Raw genomic sequence first — 19,910 nt, 5'->3', positions numbered from 1 at the left:
CAATTTCTTTTTATAACAACTAAAAATATTTTAGGATTAAAAATAGCTTATTTATAAACCTCCTTACGTGTTCCCCCCCCCCTCACAGCCACCATGGAAGAGGAGTATCAGGGCATCCAGTTTCACCAGGTCTTGGTGGCCCAGTTGTTGGCACAACACTTCGGCATATGATCTCACTACCGCCATTTGCCGCTTCCTAGTGTGTTAGGACCAGCTTTTCCCTTCTAGTGCTAGGTTCTCTATGTTCGCTATATTATGTACTACCGACTCCATGTTTAAGTGATTACACTACTCATAGAGTCGTTATGCTGTCAAACTTTGTACCTCTGTGTATGCTCTTTCAAGCAAAATTTTCATGTATCAAAGTACGGATATTAGTAGTGAAAAATATTATGTGTTTTATGGTGATGTTGTGACCTGCTATGTGTTTTTATACTATTATTGTGTGGTGTAAATTTATGGGAACACTTAGTTACAAAAATCGATTCACGAAATCTTCAACTTAAAAACAATTCATACTCAACATCTTTCTGTTCCATAACAGCAAGATGCCTCAGAGACCAAACCGCGGAAATAACCAACCACCGACGCCACCAGAAGTCAACTCAGCCACGTTTCAAGCCGCTGTATCTGCTGCAGTCACAGCAGCCATGGCACAAATCCACCAGGGGAACAATGGCAGAGGAAACGGGCAGTGAGCTGGAAGTTCAAACAATGGAATAAATCAAGGACCTACCAAAACATGCTCTTACAAAGACTTCACCAACGCCAAGCCACGAACCTTCAATGGAACGGGAGGCGTCATAACCCTAAAGAGGTGGATTGAGAAAATTGAATCCGTCTTTGAAATTTGCGGGTGTCCAGATGGGTGCAAGGTCAAGTTCGCAGCGTGTACCTTTGTTGATCAAGCTCTTTCATGGTGGAATGGTCACATTGAAGCCATGACCCTTCCTATGGCAAACGCGATGCCCTGGGAAGAACTGAAGGAGATGATGTTGGCAGAGTATTGTCCTCGAGGCGAGATACAAAAGATGGAACAAGAATTGTGGAACTTGATGGTTCAGAACTCCAACATCGAAGCATACATATCCAGGTTTAGCGAGCTATCCCTTCTGTGTCCGGGTATGATCACCTCAGAAGGGAAAAAGATTGAGAGGTTCATCTGGGGATTGACTGCACCTATCCAAGGGAATGTCATTGCGGCAAACCCCGAGACATTTTATAGCGCCAAAATATTGGCCAAGAAACTGTATGATCATGGCAACAAGAAGAGTGTTAAGATCGTGGAAACGGATGTCAAGAAGGAAGAGAAAAAGAAAGGAAAGAGTAACAAGAGAAGAGGTAAACAGAACTCAGAGTCATCTAAGAAGCAACAGACAGTGACTGTCCATGCAGTAACCCAAGCTACCCCAGCACCACATGCTCCAGCCTCATCCACACCGAATACTCCGAGGCAGTACACAGGGAATCTTCCCAAGTGTAACTACCATCACCTCGGGGAATGCAAAGAGATGATGTGCACAAGATGCAACCGGAAGGGCATACAGCAAAATATTGTAAGGCCTAGTTTCCACAAAACCAGATGCACAACAACAACAACACCAAGGACGGAGCCAGTTATACCTGTTATGGGTGCAGGAAGACTGGACATTTCAGACGAAATTGTCCCAATGCGAACACCCAAGCGACAGGAGCAGCAGGAAGAGTGCTGACTATGGGGCAAGGAGAAGCGGTTCAGGATCCCGCTGTCGTCACCGGTACGTTGCTCCTTAACCACTCATATGCATGCATCTTGTCCGATACCGGAGCAGAGCGAAGCTTTGTGAGTAACAAATTCAAACACTTGCTAAAACAACAACCCCAAAAGCTTAATGAAACCTTTACGGTGGAAATGGCCAATGGGAAAACAGAATCAGCTGGGGAAATCTATGTAGGATGTACCCTAACTTTAAATCAGCATACCTTTCAAATAAACTTGATGCCAGTAACTATTAGGAGTTTTGATGTGATTATCGGCATGGACTGGTTAAGCCCCCATCATGCCGAAATTTTGTGTCGCGACAAGGTCGTTCGCCTTCACCTCCCTAATCACGAAACCCTAATTATATACGGAGACAAACCTAGTACGAACCTTCGTCTTATCTCTTGCATTAAGGCACAAAAGTGTCTTCAAAAGAAGGACTTGGTGTTTCTGGCACACATAGTGGATAAGTCCAAGGAAGAGGTCAATATTCGAGACATACCAGTGGCTTGCGACTTCCCGGACGTCTTTCCCGAAGATCTTCCGGGGATACCCCCGAAAAGACAAGTCGAGTTCCGAATTGACCTGGTACCGGGAGCTACGCCAATGGCCAAATCACCCTATAGGTTGGCTCCTGCGGAGATGCAAGAACTGTCAAGCCAACTCAGCGAGCTCTTGAGTAAAGGATTCATCCGGCCTAGCTTCTCACCATGGGGAGCTCCGGTCCTTTTTGTTAAGAATAAGGACAGATCTTTTAGGATGTGTATCGATTATAGAGAGCTGAATAAGCTCACTATCAAAAATCGCTACCCACTTCCACGAATCGACGACCTGTTTGACCAGCTCCAGGGAGCAAATTACTTCTCTAAGATAGATCTACGGTCCGGCTACCACCAGCTCAAGGTCACGGAAGAGGATATCCCCAAAACCGCTTTCCGAACCCGCTATGGACATTATGAATTCGTGGTGATGCCCTTCGGTCTAACGAATGCCCCTGCCGCATTCATGGACCTAATGAATCGAGTATGCCGACCATTCCTCGACAACTTTGTAATCGTTTTCATCGACGATATTCTAGTCTATTCTCGAAGCGAAGAGGAGCACGGCCGACATCTCCGGCAAATCTTGGAAACCCTTCGAACTGAAAAGTTATACGCAAAAATCTCTAAATGCGAGTTCTGGCTCCGTAGCATAACCTTTTTAGGTCATGTTGTCAGCCAAGAAGGGATACATGTGGACCCCTCTAAGATCAAAGCCATTGAAGGATGGGCAGTCCCAACGACACCCACAAAAATTCGTCAATTTTTAGGTCTCGCAGGCTATTACAGGAGATTTATTCAGAACTTCTCCAAAACAGCCAAGCCACTTACCATGCTTACACAGAAGGGTGTACCATTTAAATGGACAGAAAAGAAGGAGGTTGCCTTCCGAACTTTGAAGCAAGCTCTCTGTAGTGCACCAGTATTATCACTACCAAAGGGAACAGAGGACTTAGTAGTTTACTGCGATGCTTCGAATCAGGGTTTAGGCTGTGTACTCATGCAGCGTGGCAAGGTGATAGCTTATGCATCCCGACAACTGAAAACACATGAGGTGAATTATACCACCCATGATCTCGAATTAGGAGCTGTGGTCTTCGCCTTGAAAATTTGGAGGCACTACCTTTATGGTACCAAGTGCACCATTTTCACCGACCACAAGAGTCTCCAGTACATTTTAAATCAAAAGGAGTTGAACATGAGGCAGCGAAGATGGGTTGAGCTGCTGAACGATTACGAGTGCGAAATCAAGTACCACCCAGGCAAGGCTAACGTGGTAGCTGATGCCTTGAGTCGGAAGGAATACTCCCCTCGTCGTGTGAAGACTCTTTCAATAACCATCCAATCTCATATGTCCTCACAAATCAAAGCAGCCCAGTTCGACGCCATGAAGACAGAAAACAGAACGAGCGAAGCGTTACATGGGATGGAAAAGAACTTCGAAGTCAAGGAGGATGGAACATATTATTTTATGAACCGAATTTGGGTCCCTAAACATGGAGGACTCAGAGAAGTAGTTGTTGGATTAATGTCTAAGTCCATAACTATAAATGGTAAGACTTGACCCGACCCGGCATGGTCCATTTGGGTTGCCTGGCATCGGGACAATTGGATAGACAAGATGAGGAAAAAGGATACTAGTGATTTATATTAATATATTATAAGTTCTAATATATTAATATATAATCATATTATTTAATTAGTATTGATCAAGAATTAATTTATAATTGATTAAGTGATCAAAAGGAACTAATTAAATATGGAATCTAAGATATATGTGTGTGATGGGCCAAGTTCATTTAGGTTGGGCTAAGCTTTCATGGATAGTCCATGGAGTGTTTAATCCATGGATCATATGAAATGAAAGGTCATGGGTATTAGGGTTTAACCCTAATCTCCACACTATATAAAGATGTCCTTGGTTGGTGAAATGGGCACTAGTGTGTACACAAAAGGGCAAGGCCGATTTCACTAGAGAGAACCAAAGTATCCTTATTCTCAAGGTTATTCCAAGTGTTCATGGTGTTGTGTGAACCATTTGAGGTGTCACACTTGGGGCACTAGGCACTCAAGCTTCATGAAGACAAGTTACATCAAAAAAAAAAAAGGTATGTATTCTATCTATTTTATTACCCAAGTATATGATATTTGTATGCTAGTATAGGGTAATATCTTGGAAATTTCATATTTGCATGTATAATAGAGAAAACATAGATCCAAGGTATTTAGGGTTGTATGTGCACCATAAGATGTTGTAGTATACTAAAACCCAACAGTGGTATCAGAGCCATGGGTTGTTTTCTGTTATATTCATGCAAATGTTTGATTTTCAAAGTTGAAAAAAAAAACATGAAGTTTGTCAAATTTTAAGATAATTACTTGTTTTGTGAAAAACTAATTATTTGTAAAATTTGAATCATTTGCTATATGAGTTGAATTAGGTCAAATTTAGTAAAAGATAAAATGATATGATTATTTTATTAGTTTTAAAAGTTTGATCTAAATGTTTTAAGGAGTTACAAATTTTGTCATAAAATTTTGGAGCTCAACAAGTTTTTTTTTAAGTTGTGATCTTATGTGTTTTGAAACCTCCATAAGTTATGGATATGAAAAGGTTTTAAAAAAAAATTGATTCAAAGTTTTTATGGAGTTACAAAATTTGGTGTTAATGTTTTAAAGAATTCCATAACTTATTCTTAAGTTATGGAACATGAAAAGTTTCATCATAAAACAAGCATTTAACTCCATAAGTTATGGATTACCAAAAGTTCTATGTTTCCTTGTTTTATGAGTTAGTTTAGATTAATGGAAAAAAAATTTGTGTTTTAGTTGTTTTCAATCCTAATTAATCTAAAAGTTGTTCATAAAATGTGTTTTTTTGTAACTTGTCCTCAAGTTATATGAAAAGTCACATTTATGAATCTTAAAAACTCATAAATATGCCTTAGGTTACAAAAAAAATGAAGAGTCTTTTCTTATAAATAGTTTTTATGGCTCCATAACTTGTCCTCAAGTTATGGATGTCTAAGAGTCTCTTCATTAAAAGTTTTAAAGCTTTACTTAAAACTCATAAGTTATGAAAATCCAAGAGTTTTGAATTGTTTCAAAACTTGCCCTCAAGTTTTGGAATTTGAAAAGTTTTCTCTAATGAATACTTTAATTCCAAGTTAAGCCCTTAGAATTTTAAAAGTTAAAATTCAACCCTTATACTTTATAATATTATAAGTTAATAATATATATATATATATATATATATATATATATATATATATATATATATGTGTGTATAAGAGCAAGTCAGTCTTACCATTAGTAGGCCTCATTCACGAAGCCGGTCTATAAGGGGGTATAAGGTTGTTGCCTATAAAATGGCAGCTTAATGGGTGTCCACTCTCACCCACCGCTTCCTTGACTGGTGGAGGGTCGTTAGCCGAACAGGTAGGACAAGGACTATAATTCTCCCTTCATTAAAATTATTAATGATAAATACTAAGTAACTAAACCTTTTATTAATTCCCAATCTTAGTTACTTAGGAAAATGTGAATAAGGTGTTAATCCATGAAATTACACTTTGCACTTTGTTTAAACCGTTAGTGGAGTGTGTGTGGTTAACCGGCACACTAACCTGGATTTAACAAAGTAGGCAAAGGGTAACTTAATATTTATCATAGTATCGGTCGAGCTCGTACGGTTAACCGACACATCGATTGAGGGGTAAATATTAAGGGTACCAAGTATATTTGCATGGTTACTTTACACCTTGTTTTGTGATCCTCGGCATCCCACTCACAAAACCTGAAGGGCACACTCGAGATTGAAACATGCCATTGAAAAGTTCAATGAATCTCAAAAGATCTAGGAGTTTCAAATCCAAGTAAAAACCTAATTAAATTATTTCATTTTTCATGGTGGAAATTGGTAAATCGTCATTTACCTACCTTCAACTATTTTATAACTCGGATTACGGCATCCCTCTTCCAGTTATAAATAGGTTGTTGGATCCTAGCCTTAATATTTCATATTGGGTGTTATATTAAGGACTTTAGATCAACTATCTTGAATATCTCCCAAAAGATGTCTAGTTCAGACATCTATGATCTTCCTAAATCTCTTGGAACTTTACTTCCTCCACCTCCTCCAATTATTCTCCCTAACCCACAAGTTCAAGGTCACTCAAGCTCTAATGGCAAGCAAGGTCTATGTGTGATCACATCTTAGAGATGAAGTCATATATTGACAAGCCGGGAGAGTTGGGTGTCAAAGTCTTGAGAAAGTTGTATGTTCAATCACTTTCTAAGTCACATAGTGAGTTCCTTTGGGACTACTATGAAACAGACTATGACATGAACCTTAATGATCATATCTATTTTCTTGGTGCTGCTGAATCAGCAATGATTTGGAACGATAGTAAAGCAAATTTGATTAGAAGATCAACTGCCCAAAAACTTTATGGACAGTGACAATGGTGACACTAGAAATCCAGAAAAAGCATTCTCTTCCCAATGGAAAGGGATTGGCCATAGTCAACCCGGTTGACCAAATGGTAAAGAGAAAGGCTAAGTCTGAGATAGTCCCATTACCAAAGGGTCCATATGTTTATTTTGCCAAAGGAAGGGGCGTTGATTGCAAAGCTGCCAAATTTACCTAAGGATGTTAAAGTCAATAAGTTTGACTCTACATCAAGTAGAGCCTATTATCTAACTTTGTTAAGTTCTATTCTGAGATCCTCATTACATGATGTGACTGGGTCACATGTTGATGTTTTAAGAATCAAAGAATATAGAGAAATCTTAAAGGAAGTATATGCTGATTCTGATCGCGAAGGTGGATTTCGATCGCATCAGAATTTTGAGCAGTTGCTTAAGAAGTTATTATATATTGCTAAGGAATAGATAACAACAATTTTCAATGTGGATTGTAAGGATAAGTTTTTCCGCAAAGTTTTAAAATAAAATAAAATTGTTTAATTTTATTTATTTGAAGTATCCTTACAATGGAATTTGTGGAAAATTGTTGCTTATATGATTCCACTGACAGCAATATTGGAAAATGGATTTGATTCTTTAATTTGTGGTAGTGTCTAAATTTACCAAATCAAGAAAGTTCCTCATCGCCCAAGTTTCAATTGGACCGAAACTTGGAATCATGCAAGTTGAATAGTATGATGAATGAGAACTTTCAAGGATTGGAAAATCAAGACTAATTACTTGTTCACATGGATGTGTGAGTCAAGTGAAGGACTAAAGGGATCGAGTACACATTCTTGTGCACTGGTCATGTCCACCACAAAGCTCGTTAAGACTATTAGACTTACTAAAGTTTAGTAAATATGGTTATACTTACAAGTTTAAGTATAATTCTGAAACATTGGAAAAGTCTCAATGTATGGAAGAACGAATGGGAAGAATCAAATTAGGCAGAAAGATAAAAGTTTCTCAAATCTGAAAAGATGGGAGAGTACTTTAGTATCATGTTTGTGATCATCTTAATGATTTAGAAATCATATCACAATTAGTCCTCTAAAGGTCATCTTAGTGCATTCTTATGACTAAGAAGAGGAGTCATGAATTGTTGAAATGGTTAGATCAGGAAGATGAGTCATACTTCGTTCCAAAACAATTCTTAGAGTCATACTCCAAGATTGTAACTTGAGTGACATATCTTAAAGAAAGGTTTAAAACACTTGTCAAATGTAAGAGTAAAAGTGTCCTACTCTTGTACATTTGAAATTGGTAAGTTGTGATGTTTTGGATAAAACAAAGACCAACTAAGGCCAATTGTGTGAAGTGTTTGTCTTGATAAAGAATCCGCACTATCTCTTGAATATTTGGCAAGATAGTCTTATATGTCAAAAGGACAGTGGGAGTCTTAAAGATCCTAAAAAGAATTTCAAGAACTAATCAAGAATAAAACCTGAGGTTCTTCACTAGCACACGACTTGAGGTTTATAACCTATCGTGTTGACATATTCTGTGCCCATTACAGTTAAAGTCGGCTTTGCATAGGAGTTCTGAAAGTTCTCAATTGGTTGCATAACAACTTGGAAGCAATGGCAGGCCCTGTACTGCCAGGTGGCAAGAAGTTAAGATTGCATAAGTTCAGTCCATATGAGTTTGGATTTGTCATTATCCTTGTCTTGTGACTATGCTTTTGACGATTCACATGGATAAAAACACATACACCATAAAATCTAAGGGTCATAAGGTTTCTCTCCGATTCATGAAAATGATGGTGAGGAAACACTTTCACCAAGTAGATTTGAAGCAGATGGCAAAAAGGTCTAAACAATTGAGACTATGATTACGACATCCCTTTTCATAGTTCTGAAATTGTTTAGACACACATGCATGCTATCTAAGGAAAGGTGTATGATTTTGATAAAGTTTTATCAGAGCATCTCGTATCAGAAGTCTGAACTTTGGTAAGAAAGTCAATAAAGTATTGAGTTCTAGAAGTCCAGCTGATTTCTGAGTACATGTCAAAGCTAGTGGGAGCATAAGTGTTATGCTAATAATCATCATGTTAGTGGGAGCATGATAATTATTGTTAGTGTTGCAAGTTAGCAATGTTAATTATAGAAAACAAAAGTTTCAATTCGTGAGGCTGCAGGGATTGAAAAAGTTGTTTTGCTATAATTAAGGGAGAGGATATACTTCATTTCAGTTCTAAAGGCTTAGATTGAGACCTTAATCATCTTTAGTCAAGAATATATATATGAATTTCCTGTTGGATTGGTTCAACTTAAGGAAATTCTATATATTGCGTTCTCAAAATTCGATTATGATTACGGCATCCCTCTTCATAGTCAAATTTTGAAAACATGGCAAATAAAAATATTGTAGCAAAAGACTGGTCTAGAATCATGTCTTTATGTGAGACATCATGAATCGTGTACCATTTTCTTTGGGTATAGGATCGATTGCATGTTCTATAATATTTGTCATTTCTAAATTTTTCCAAATGCCCAGAGGAATTAAGAAGGGAAAAGGTCTAGAATTGGATATGACTAAAATGATTAAGCAATTGTCGAGGACAATCTGAGGTTTACCAAAGAATGGTTGCTCAGGGACAGTTGGAAGTATAGTGCTAATTTTGGAAGGACCATATTGACATATTCTGAAAAGAGACATCTTTTGTTCAGAAGTGATAGTCAAAATGAGAATATGGAGTTGTCTCCATAGGTGTTATCTGTGTAAGATTAGAAAACTTAATGCAAGAAGCATGTCCAAAGCAATGTACTTTGAATATGAGACGTAGTTTCCATGGAGTTGAACTCCATTGGAATACCTTATAATGACTGTTGACAAGTCTTTGTGACTTTTTACATATTCATTACAGGAGGGTCAGTGCATATAAGTTTAAAATCTAAACAGATTTCGATAAATGATAGGAATTTGAAATTCTCACATTTTTCGATAAGGATTTGGGAGTGTGAAATTAGAATCATTGAAATTATGTTCAATTGGTTTATTTCACAAAGTAAGGATCATAGACAAACATAGAGTGCATACTTGGTGTATGGCAAAGCTATTGTTTAGAAAAACATAGTGTACATGCTTGGAGCATGGGACAACTAGTGTTTTTAATTCAGGTATAAAGTTGATAAAACCGAAACAATGAAATAACGAGTAATCAGTATGGTGATAAATAAAAGTGGTCTATTTATATTCATAGGGTTTGATACCATATTTGATTCATTTATTCTTGTGTTTCATTTTGCATGTTTTGACTTCCAGAATAAACTAGGTCATTCTTCCTGAATGACTAAGTTATTCAAACTATCCACAGTCGGTCATATGTTGGAAGTAGATATGAATCAAGACTGTCATGGGTTGGCTTGTAGAGGTCTAAGATGTTGTACAAAGCGGTGCTACAACACTCATGAGTGCTCATAAGTTCTGAGTATTGGATTCAACCCACGCTCATTTGAATCACTTCATGGATTTTATCACGAGTGATCATGAGACGATAATATCTTATATTCTTAAAACCTAGAGATATGAGTTGTTACTATGAGTTGGTTATACATTGATTGCACGAAAACGCATTGGTAACTCGATGTTATAAAACGTGTCTTTGTGTATGATTCAACAACTAGTAGAACAAGCCATATGAGTCGAAGTTTATCCATTCCTTTTACCTTTGGGATAAAAGCGATATCTGTGGGCCCCTCGATAATTTAGCGATGACACATATGAGTGCTTGGCCAAGCCAGGACTGATTTGATTTGTTCAATTAGTCAGTCGTCATAAATCAGAAATCGGAAAACAACAAATGGACAGAGAGAATGATTGATAATCCACGTCTCAGTCCATATGATATCTAGAATGGAGGAATATATGATCCCTTATCTAATGGACAAGTCATTGACAAAGGTCAGAGTTCATCGGCAAGGTCAGAGTTCGACAGAAGCTTTTGAGAGCTACGATTGCCAGTTGGTTTTTGAAGTCATACTCAATATTAGTTTTAGACTTATCCAAGTGGGAGACTGTTGGATTAATGTCTAACTCCATAACTATAATTGGTAAGACTTGACCCGACCCGGCATGGTCCATTTGGGTTGCATGGCATCGGGACAATTGGATAGACAAGATGAGGAAAAAGGATACTAGTGATTTATATTAATATATTATAAGTTCTAATATATTAATATATAATCATATTATTTAATTAGTATTGATCAAGAATTAATTTATAATTAATTAAGTGATCAAAAGGAACTAATTAAATATGGACTCTAAGATATATGTGTGTGATGGGCCAAGTTCATTTAGGTTGGGCTAAGCTTTCATGGATAGTCCATGAAGTGTTTAATCCATGGATCATATGAAATGAAAGGTCATGGGTATTAGGGTTTAACCCTAATCTCCACACTATATAAAGATGTCCTTGGTTGGTGAAATGAGCACTAGTGTGTGTACACAAAAGGGCAAGGCCGATTTCACTAGAGAGAACCAAAGTATCCTTATTCTCAAGGTTATTCCAAGTGTTCATGGTGTTGTGTGAACCATTTGAGGTGTCACACTTGGGGCACTAGGCACTCAAGCTTCAGGAAGACAAGTTACATCAAAAAAAGGTATGTATTCTATCTATTTTATTACCCAAGTATATGATATTTGTATGCTAGTATAGGGTAATATCTTGGAAACTTCATATTTGCATGTATAATAGAGAAAACATAGATCCAAGGTATTCAGGGTTGTATGTGCACCATAGGATGTTGTAGTATACTAAAACCCAACAGTAGTCAAGAATGAAGCTCATAAGACACGATACTCCATCCATCCAGGGTCAGATAAAATGTACCTGGATGTCAAGAAATGTTATTGGTGGCCTAACATGAAGGCAGTGATTGCCGCATACGTTAGCAAATGCCTCACTTGTGCTAAAGTGAAGGTAGAGCATCAAAAGCCCTCGGGACTATTACAGCAGCCGGTAATACCCGAGTGAAAATGGGAAAGGATTACTATGGACTTTGTGACCAAATTACCCAAAACAACAGATGGATTGGATACCATATGGGTGATAGTCGACAGATTGACGAAATCCGCTCATTTCCTGCCAATAAAGGAGACATACAAGATGGAGCGACTAACAAGGATCTACATCAAGGAAATTTTGAGACTCCACGGAGTGCCAATATCTATCATCTCAGATCGAGATAGTAGGTTCACTTCACGCTTTTGGCAATCACTACAGAAGGCTATGGGGACACAACTCGACATGAGCACTGCTTACCACCCCCAGACGGATGGTCAGAGTGAGCGAACCATTCAAACGCTTGAGGATATGCTTCGAGCATGTGTGATAGACTTTGGAAGGTCGTGGGATACCCACTTACCTTTAATTGAGTTTTCATACAACAACAGTTATCACACAAGCATCAAAGTTGCTCCTTTCGAAGCATTATATGGTCGTAAATGTAGATCACCGTTGTGTTGGACAGAGGTAGGCGACACTCAGCTGGCAAGAGGGCAGACATCTAGCAATGCATTGACAGGACCAGAAATCATATGCGAAACGACAGAGAAGATAGCCCAAATCAAAGCTCGACTTCAAGCATCACGCGACCGACAGAAGAGCTACGTCGATAAACGACGAAAGCCTTTGGAATTTCAAGTCGGGGATCGAGTGTTGTTAAAGGTCTCCCCCTGGAAAGGGGTGATCCGTTTTGGGAAACGGGGAAAGCTAAACCCACGGTACATTGGACCCTTCGAGATTCTTGCCCGAATCGGTCCAGTGGCTTATAGACTGCAACTACCTACCGAACTCAGCAGTGTACACCCCGTGTTTCACATTTCCAATTTGAAGAAGTGCTTATCCGACGAAACTCTCGTCATTCCGTTAGAAGAAATCAAAATCAACGAAAATCTCCTGTTCATCGAAGAACCCGTCGAAATCATGGACAGGGAAGTGAAGTGTACTAAGCAAAGCCGCATTCCAATAGTGAAGGTTCGGTGGAACACAAAGTGTGGACCGGAATTCACTTGGGAAAGCGAAGACCAGATGAAACAAAAGTACCCTCACCTATTCTCGCATTCTTAAATCTAGTTTCAAAAAGAATTTCGGGAGGAAATTCCCTCTAACGGGGGGATGATGTCACAACTAGGAATTCTAATGCTTTGTAAACATTGAACAAGGATAACATGGTAACTAAAAACTAGGAAGCGAGAGGCACGTATGCGAGGCTCGGACCAGCTGGCAGCAGGGCGAGGCTCGGAAGGACACCTGCGAGCTTCGGATTGGTCGGATGACGCTGCAACTCTTCGGTTCAGGCCAGCACTTCGGACCAATCAGCGGGTGACACGCTGTCACAACTAGGAATTCTAATGCTTTGTAAACATTGAACAAGGATAACATGGTAACTAAAAACTTGAAAGCAATGTATGATGCTTATTCAATGACAACCAAATTCCATCAAACACTCTATTCAAAACACTCAAATAGTCAACAAAAGGTTGGAAACCCTAGAAATCCCGGTTTAAGTCCATTGTGGACTAGGATTTCTTTATTGGGCCTAATGGGCCAATAAACCTCCAATGTGACTATCTTGGGCTTAGAACTCTTAAATGGGCTCTAATTGGACCCACTATCATAAGACTTAACCTTTTTGGGCTTTATAAGTCTAAAATGGACTAGTTACCTTTAATGGGCCTTATTGGGCCATAACAATCCAATAAGCCCTAAAAAGCCACAAATCCATTCTTGCATGCACATTTGGGCCGTAACCCACTCCAAAGGCTCAAATGGGCCAAAAGCTATTAAATTGGGCTCCATATTTTGGACTCTAACACCAAGGCCCAAATCTTTTCTTCTCCCTCTCTCTCTCTCTCTCGGCCCAAGTTAAACAAAACAAAAAAATAGGAAAAGAAGGGATAAGGGAGGGTTGACTTTCCATGGTGCCACTTCATAATTATCCATAGGATATCCATGCATCAAGTCACATACTTCCATGCATTCATCCTATCACCTCTCTCTCTCTTCTCCTTCTACTACTCTCGACCGAGAGTATCAACACACACACACACACTTATTTCACTTCTAAATCCTCTAAAAAACTCACAACAACTTCTTCACTTCTCCTTCAAAATTTTCGAGAGTTAGGGCTCTTCAAGGAGGTTATTCCATAATAATCATCATCATTGGTAAGTTATTGTTTAGATCCATAACCTAGTCTCTCTATTTCATCAAAACTTCTTCCTAACTCACACCATTTTCGTGATCTACTTCTTAGAAACTTCTTAAGTTCGAAATCAACCCAAGAAAGCTTGCTAGGGCCGAAAAATAGCATCAAACTCTTCCCTTTCTTCTTCAAATCGAAAAAAACAAGCAAAGGTGAGTTCATACCCCTCTATTTTCGGTTTTCACAAGTTTTATGGGGGAGAATACAAGTAAAATGTGTAGATTTATGTGTATGTGTATGTTATGTGTGATTTCATGTGTTTATGAGGTAAATATGTAACAAAAAGAAAGAAATCTCGAGATCTATGGCACAAGAAGGAAAATAAACATGATCTAAGATGTATTACACTAAACAAGTCAAGAAAAATTACCCTCAAAGGTTATAATAAACATATTGCAACATAAAACTCATTTTTGGACTATATTTGTCAAATAAACAAAAGTTGGGTTAAAAATGGTCATTCACGGTTTTCTTAAGGACCAAAGAGTCAAAACAGTTAAAATAATGTTTTTATGAATATTATGCTCTTTAAGGGACTAGAAATGTGATTTGTAGCCTAATGGGCCAAATTTTGGGCTTTTCGGCCCATAGGCCCAAAAATTGCGAAAAATGTGATTTTCAAGGGGTTGAAATGGTAAATTTATCAAAACAGGGGGTAAAAGGGTAAACAAAACTATTTCAGGGGTTAAAATGATTTTTTTTTCCAAAAAGGATCAAAAATGTAAAGTTTTTTGGAAATTGGGTCAAAATTGTAAAAGTTGCGAAAAGCTTGGACTTTAACTGAAAAACTCTTTGCTGAAAGGGCTGAAACTGCCAAAGAGTAAATTTTGAGCTAAAAACATTTCTTAAACAAGTCTATGGGTCAAAGATGTCAAGAAAAATGGTTCAAGGACCTAAAATGTCATGTTTTTATAAAAATGGCAAAATTGCAAATTTTACAAAAATAAGGGGCTGAATAGGTCAAACTAACGTTTTTGGTCATTTATGTTGATAATAAAAATTTGGTCAAAATATGCAAAACTTTATAACTTATGGGTTATAAATAGAAAAATAGCTATTTTTACAAATCTATAAATCGTTATAAAACAAATTCGTGAATTATACGACACATCGATTAAATAACTCGCAACATTAATTCTATATAAAACAAGTAAACGTTCAAGTGGTTGGGCTTGAGAGATTCTAAACATGCTTAATGGGCCTTCGTGACTCATTAACATGGCTTTTGGGCCCAACATAAATAATACATGTTATTGGGCCTCCTGTGACCCAATTACATGCTTAATGGACCCTCAATGGTTTTTACATGCTATTGGGCCTCAGTGGCCCATTATGCATTACTAGTAAGGTCCAAGTAAATTATATGCGAAAGGGGCCAATTCGCTTTTCGTATACTCGACAGCCTTATATAACATACGAAATTAGTAGGGCCTAGTAGTCCTCTTCTCCTCGTCTGTTAGGCTTACCTTCTTTTCGTAATAAATAAAATTGGATCATTAATCAAGGTTAATGAAATTCATGTGGATTGAGTGAGTAATAACGGGTGACACCAATAAGTGTCGGTCGTAGTCTGTAGTTGTAATCAAAGTCTCCTGGAGGGAGAGCGAGAGTTTGTGTATAGATCTATACGGGGGTGACTCCCCCACACCTAAGCTGTTCGCTATAGTTAGACTCGGCCAGTCTAGGGTGACAAAGTCTTAAGATCAAAATTCGGGTTCATTAGAATACTAAGACAGACGAACTAGTCATTATCATGCATGGTTATAACGACTCACGTAGAAATACGACATCATTAATCAGGGGAAATCATTAATCAAGGGAAATCATTAATCAAGGGAAGATCATTAATCAATGGAAATCATATTCATTCGATGTAACGATTCAATAAAGCAAAACAATCATAACTTTTATTCGGAAGACATCGGGTTTTCCGGGGAAATAAATATTACTCACTTGTACTTTCAAACATTATAATGCAAAACTTCTCATTTATTCATGTTTTGAAATCATTCACGCATATGCTTAAAGGATCATCACAATATTTTTCAAGAAAGTTTTATTACAGAAAATATCGGATTTTCTGGTTTTTACCAATGACATAAACTACTTTACCTCAAACACACTTATGAACTCACCAACATTATATATGTTGACCGTTTTCAAAATAACTTGTATTTTCAGGTAATCATTAGACAATGAGGCATCCGGTGTGTTGAAAGTTTTCTTTTGTAGTAGCTAATCACCAAACACTTTATATTTTGAAATCATGTAATGTAACCTTTGTACTCGATGTAAACAATGCCAGTTGTACTATGTAATGGTTGGTGATGCATGTGTTATGTTTCATATATATTCATTGTGATGATATTTCAATTTAAGTCACGCGAGCCCTCGGACGTTTCCGCCGTCTGGTTCGGGGGTGTGACCACGCGAACTGCGGTCCAATCAACAGCGAACACATGTCCGACATGTGTAAGCCTCGCATGCGAGGGTGACGTGTCCAAAGATGACTCATGCGAAATTTCTCGAAAATTGTGCCAAATCTTGTAAAATCCATAACTTTCTCATACGGGCTCCGTTTTTGACGTTTTTTATATACGCGCGTAGAGAAATTTATGCTCTACAACTTTCGTTTAGACTTCGTCGGAAAATTTTGACTTTATTTTTATATTATTATTTTTAACAGACCGGGACTGGTAAATCCGTTAAAAAATTTATAACTTCTTTATCCGACGTCCGTTTTCGTCAGACTTTTTACCATTGTACTGCTAATGACGAGACCTTCGATTCTCGTTTAGGTTGTATCGGCTAAAAATCAATCGATCTAAAATTCGAGTTTTTAGCTGTCTACTGCTAAGCTGAAACTTAGAAAAATCATAACTTCTTCATACGAAGTCAGATTTTAGCGTTCTTTTTATCGAACTTCTCGGTTTAACGGATACTACGACTTTCATTTAGATTGCTAAGGCTAAAAATTAGTTTATCAAAAACTCACTTTTTACGTCATTCGGCACCGTGCCGGTTTTATCGCGGATCTTCGATTGGTCATAACTTCTTCGTTATAACTCGGATTTCGATGAGGTTTTCGCCTACATGTTTCTAACGAGATTATCTACAACTTTCAATAATAAAATTTTACTTATTTCAAATTTTATATTTTCGCTAAATTTCACTATTTGGCTTTTAACTGGAATCTCATAAGACTTCCAATATTTTATGAGTGATTCTAAACATACTTTTACTTTATTTCTAGTAAAAACTATCTGTTAGAACTCAACACTCAATTTCACATAATATTTCATAATATTTTTAACTTTTCAAATTACATAACACGATCTCAAAACGTGTATGTTACAGATTGGTATCCTGGTTATAGGATGGTTGCTATGTTAGTGATCGGTTAGATCGGTATCCTGGTTATAGGATGGTTGTTATGTTAGTGATCTGTTAGACCTGTATGACTATCTGTACATGCTAGCTAGCTTATGATATTTATGTGCACATGGTTGTTTGATTGGGGGTTTGGGTTGAGGCGGTCATGCTTTATGCTTGTGCCAACATACCCAGGGCGGACCGGATAGACTACAGACCCGGTTAGGGCATACTAGTCATGTCGAAGGCCCGACAAGCGGTCCAGATAGACTGATTCCCCTGAGAGGCGATCCAGACGTGCCAATGGCTCGGAGAGCGATCCAAATAGACTGATGGCCTGTGAGGCGGTCCAGTCAGTCAGGCTGATGGCGCATTATGCATTTTGTTGCTTATATGATATGGTTATATTTGTATGGTGTTGGTTTTTTGGGGGAACTCACTAAGCTTCGGGCTTATAGTTGTTGATTATGTTTCAGGTACATCTGATGATCGCGGGAAGGCGAAGGCGTGATCGTGTACCTCCTTATATTTTTATGATTTGATTCTGGGGATACTCTGATGTTCAAACTATTTTGAAAACAAATTTGTAATACTTATAGGTTTTAAATGTTTCAAAAAGTTTTAAATTGGCTTGATTTTAATGGGTGTTACAGCCCCAAAGCCTAACAATGGCCCAAAGTCAGAAAGACTAGTGGCCCAACAAGGCCCACAACCCTAATAGTCCAAATATGGCCCAAATCGCAATAGTCAACAAAAGTCAACAGTTGCTGGTTACGCCTAGCATACTCAAACTTACGCCCTGCGTACTCCACCTTTAGCCAGTACACGCTGCGTACGAGCTGGGTACGCCCAACGTACTCTACAACATGCCCAACTCACCATTAAGCGATTAATCGGTTAATCCACTAAGTCCACTTCTCAGATCTGATTTCTAAATGATGTCTTAACACGTAAAGTTGGCAACTTCACTCCTTTGCATGTCTTAATGGGACCCAATACTTGATTTTGACCAAAAAAACACATAATAAGAACCTTAACTCATGTATGGTCCAATATAATTCATCAAGATTGCATTTTTATGCACAAGGGACATCAAAAATGCTAAGATCTACCATCCTTAGCTTTTGGAGTAGCTCATACTCTCATACATGACTTAAAGGACCATAAAAATCACAAAAACACTCCCTAACTAGATCTATCAAAATGAACCATCGAGTTAAGAACTTTATACCTCCAAAAGCTTTCCAAGTTGGTGATGATTCTGGATCCACAAGCTTTAACCACACCAATGCAACTTCCAAGAGCTCTTCTTCCTTCAAGATCACCAAAAACCCTCTCAAAGATCACTTCCAAGCTCAAAACACTCAAAAAGCAATTAGGGTTTCGTTCTCGGGGTTTGGAGAGGTGGAGGTTGGTCATAAGAAGCTCCAAAGGCAACTTAAGGTGTTTAAATAGGGCACAAACCCTAAAATTTAGGGTTTGTCCCAGGCAGTCGTACGCCCTGCGTAGTCCATGTACGTCCAGCGTGGGTTTCCTCCGCGACCAAGTTTCGACCCAGTACCCCCAGTGTACCCATAGCGTATGTCCAGCGTACTCGGCCATGGACCAAAATGCAATGATTTTTAAGTCAAGGGCAAGAAGGGAAAATACCTGAAATGCAAATGTTATAAATTTTGACTTTATTTTTAAAACTATATTTTAACATACTTGGAGAGTTAAAGTCCGTTAAAAAATCATAACTTTGTCATCCGATGTTCGTTTTTGACAGTCTTTATATCGTTAATCTCCTATTAACGATATCTTAAATTCTCATTTAGATTGTGTCGGCTAATAATCGATCGATCTAAATTTTGATTTCTGAGCAGTACACTGTTACGTTGACTCGTAGAAAAATCATAACTTCCTCAAATGAAGTCAGATTTGGATGTTCTCTATATGCATGCTCTCGGTTTAAAGACTACTATACCTTTTGTTAGTTAGATCACTCAGCCTAAAAAATAATTTATCATAAATTTACTTTTCATGATACGCGAAACTTCGACGGGTCATAACTTCTTCATTATAAATCGGATTTCAGAGTTCCTTATTTCTCCGGAATCCTTGTTACGACCACTTCAACTTTCTTCGAAGATATTGGGTCTAATTATTATTTTATTTAGACACGTATTTTATTCCTATTTTATTATATCATTATAAGCATGTATATTGCACATAATTTACACATAAATCACATAATACTCGAATAATTGTTATTCATTACTTCAAAATAGGTTACAATTGTTGACCCTAACTATTACATCATCTTATTAATTCTTAGTGAGAAATGTGGGTGTTACATTAATCACCCAGTATGAGTGAAGAATTGTTAAGAATGAGTCGAATCTCAGATGCTTCTGCTATAGGATCAATCATGTATGACATGACATGTAGTAGACCTGATATCTCATATATTTTGCACATGGTGAGTGGATATCAAGATAATCCTGGCAATAGTCATTGGATGGCGGTGAAGAATATCCTCAAGTATCTAAAAAGAACTAAGGATATGTTCTTAGTATATGGTGGTAAAGAAGA

This window comes from Lactuca virosa, chromosome 5, assembly GCF_052849685.1.
Source record: "Lactuca virosa cultivar CGN04683 chromosome 5, Lactuca_virosa_CGN04683_v6, whole genome shotgun sequence".
NCBI classification, from domain to species: domain Eukaryota; kingdom Viridiplantae; phylum Streptophyta; class Magnoliopsida; order Asterales; family Asteraceae; genus Lactuca; species Lactuca virosa.
The sequence above is the reverse complement of the archived record's forward strand: the minus strand, read 5'-3'. Positions refer to the sequence as shown.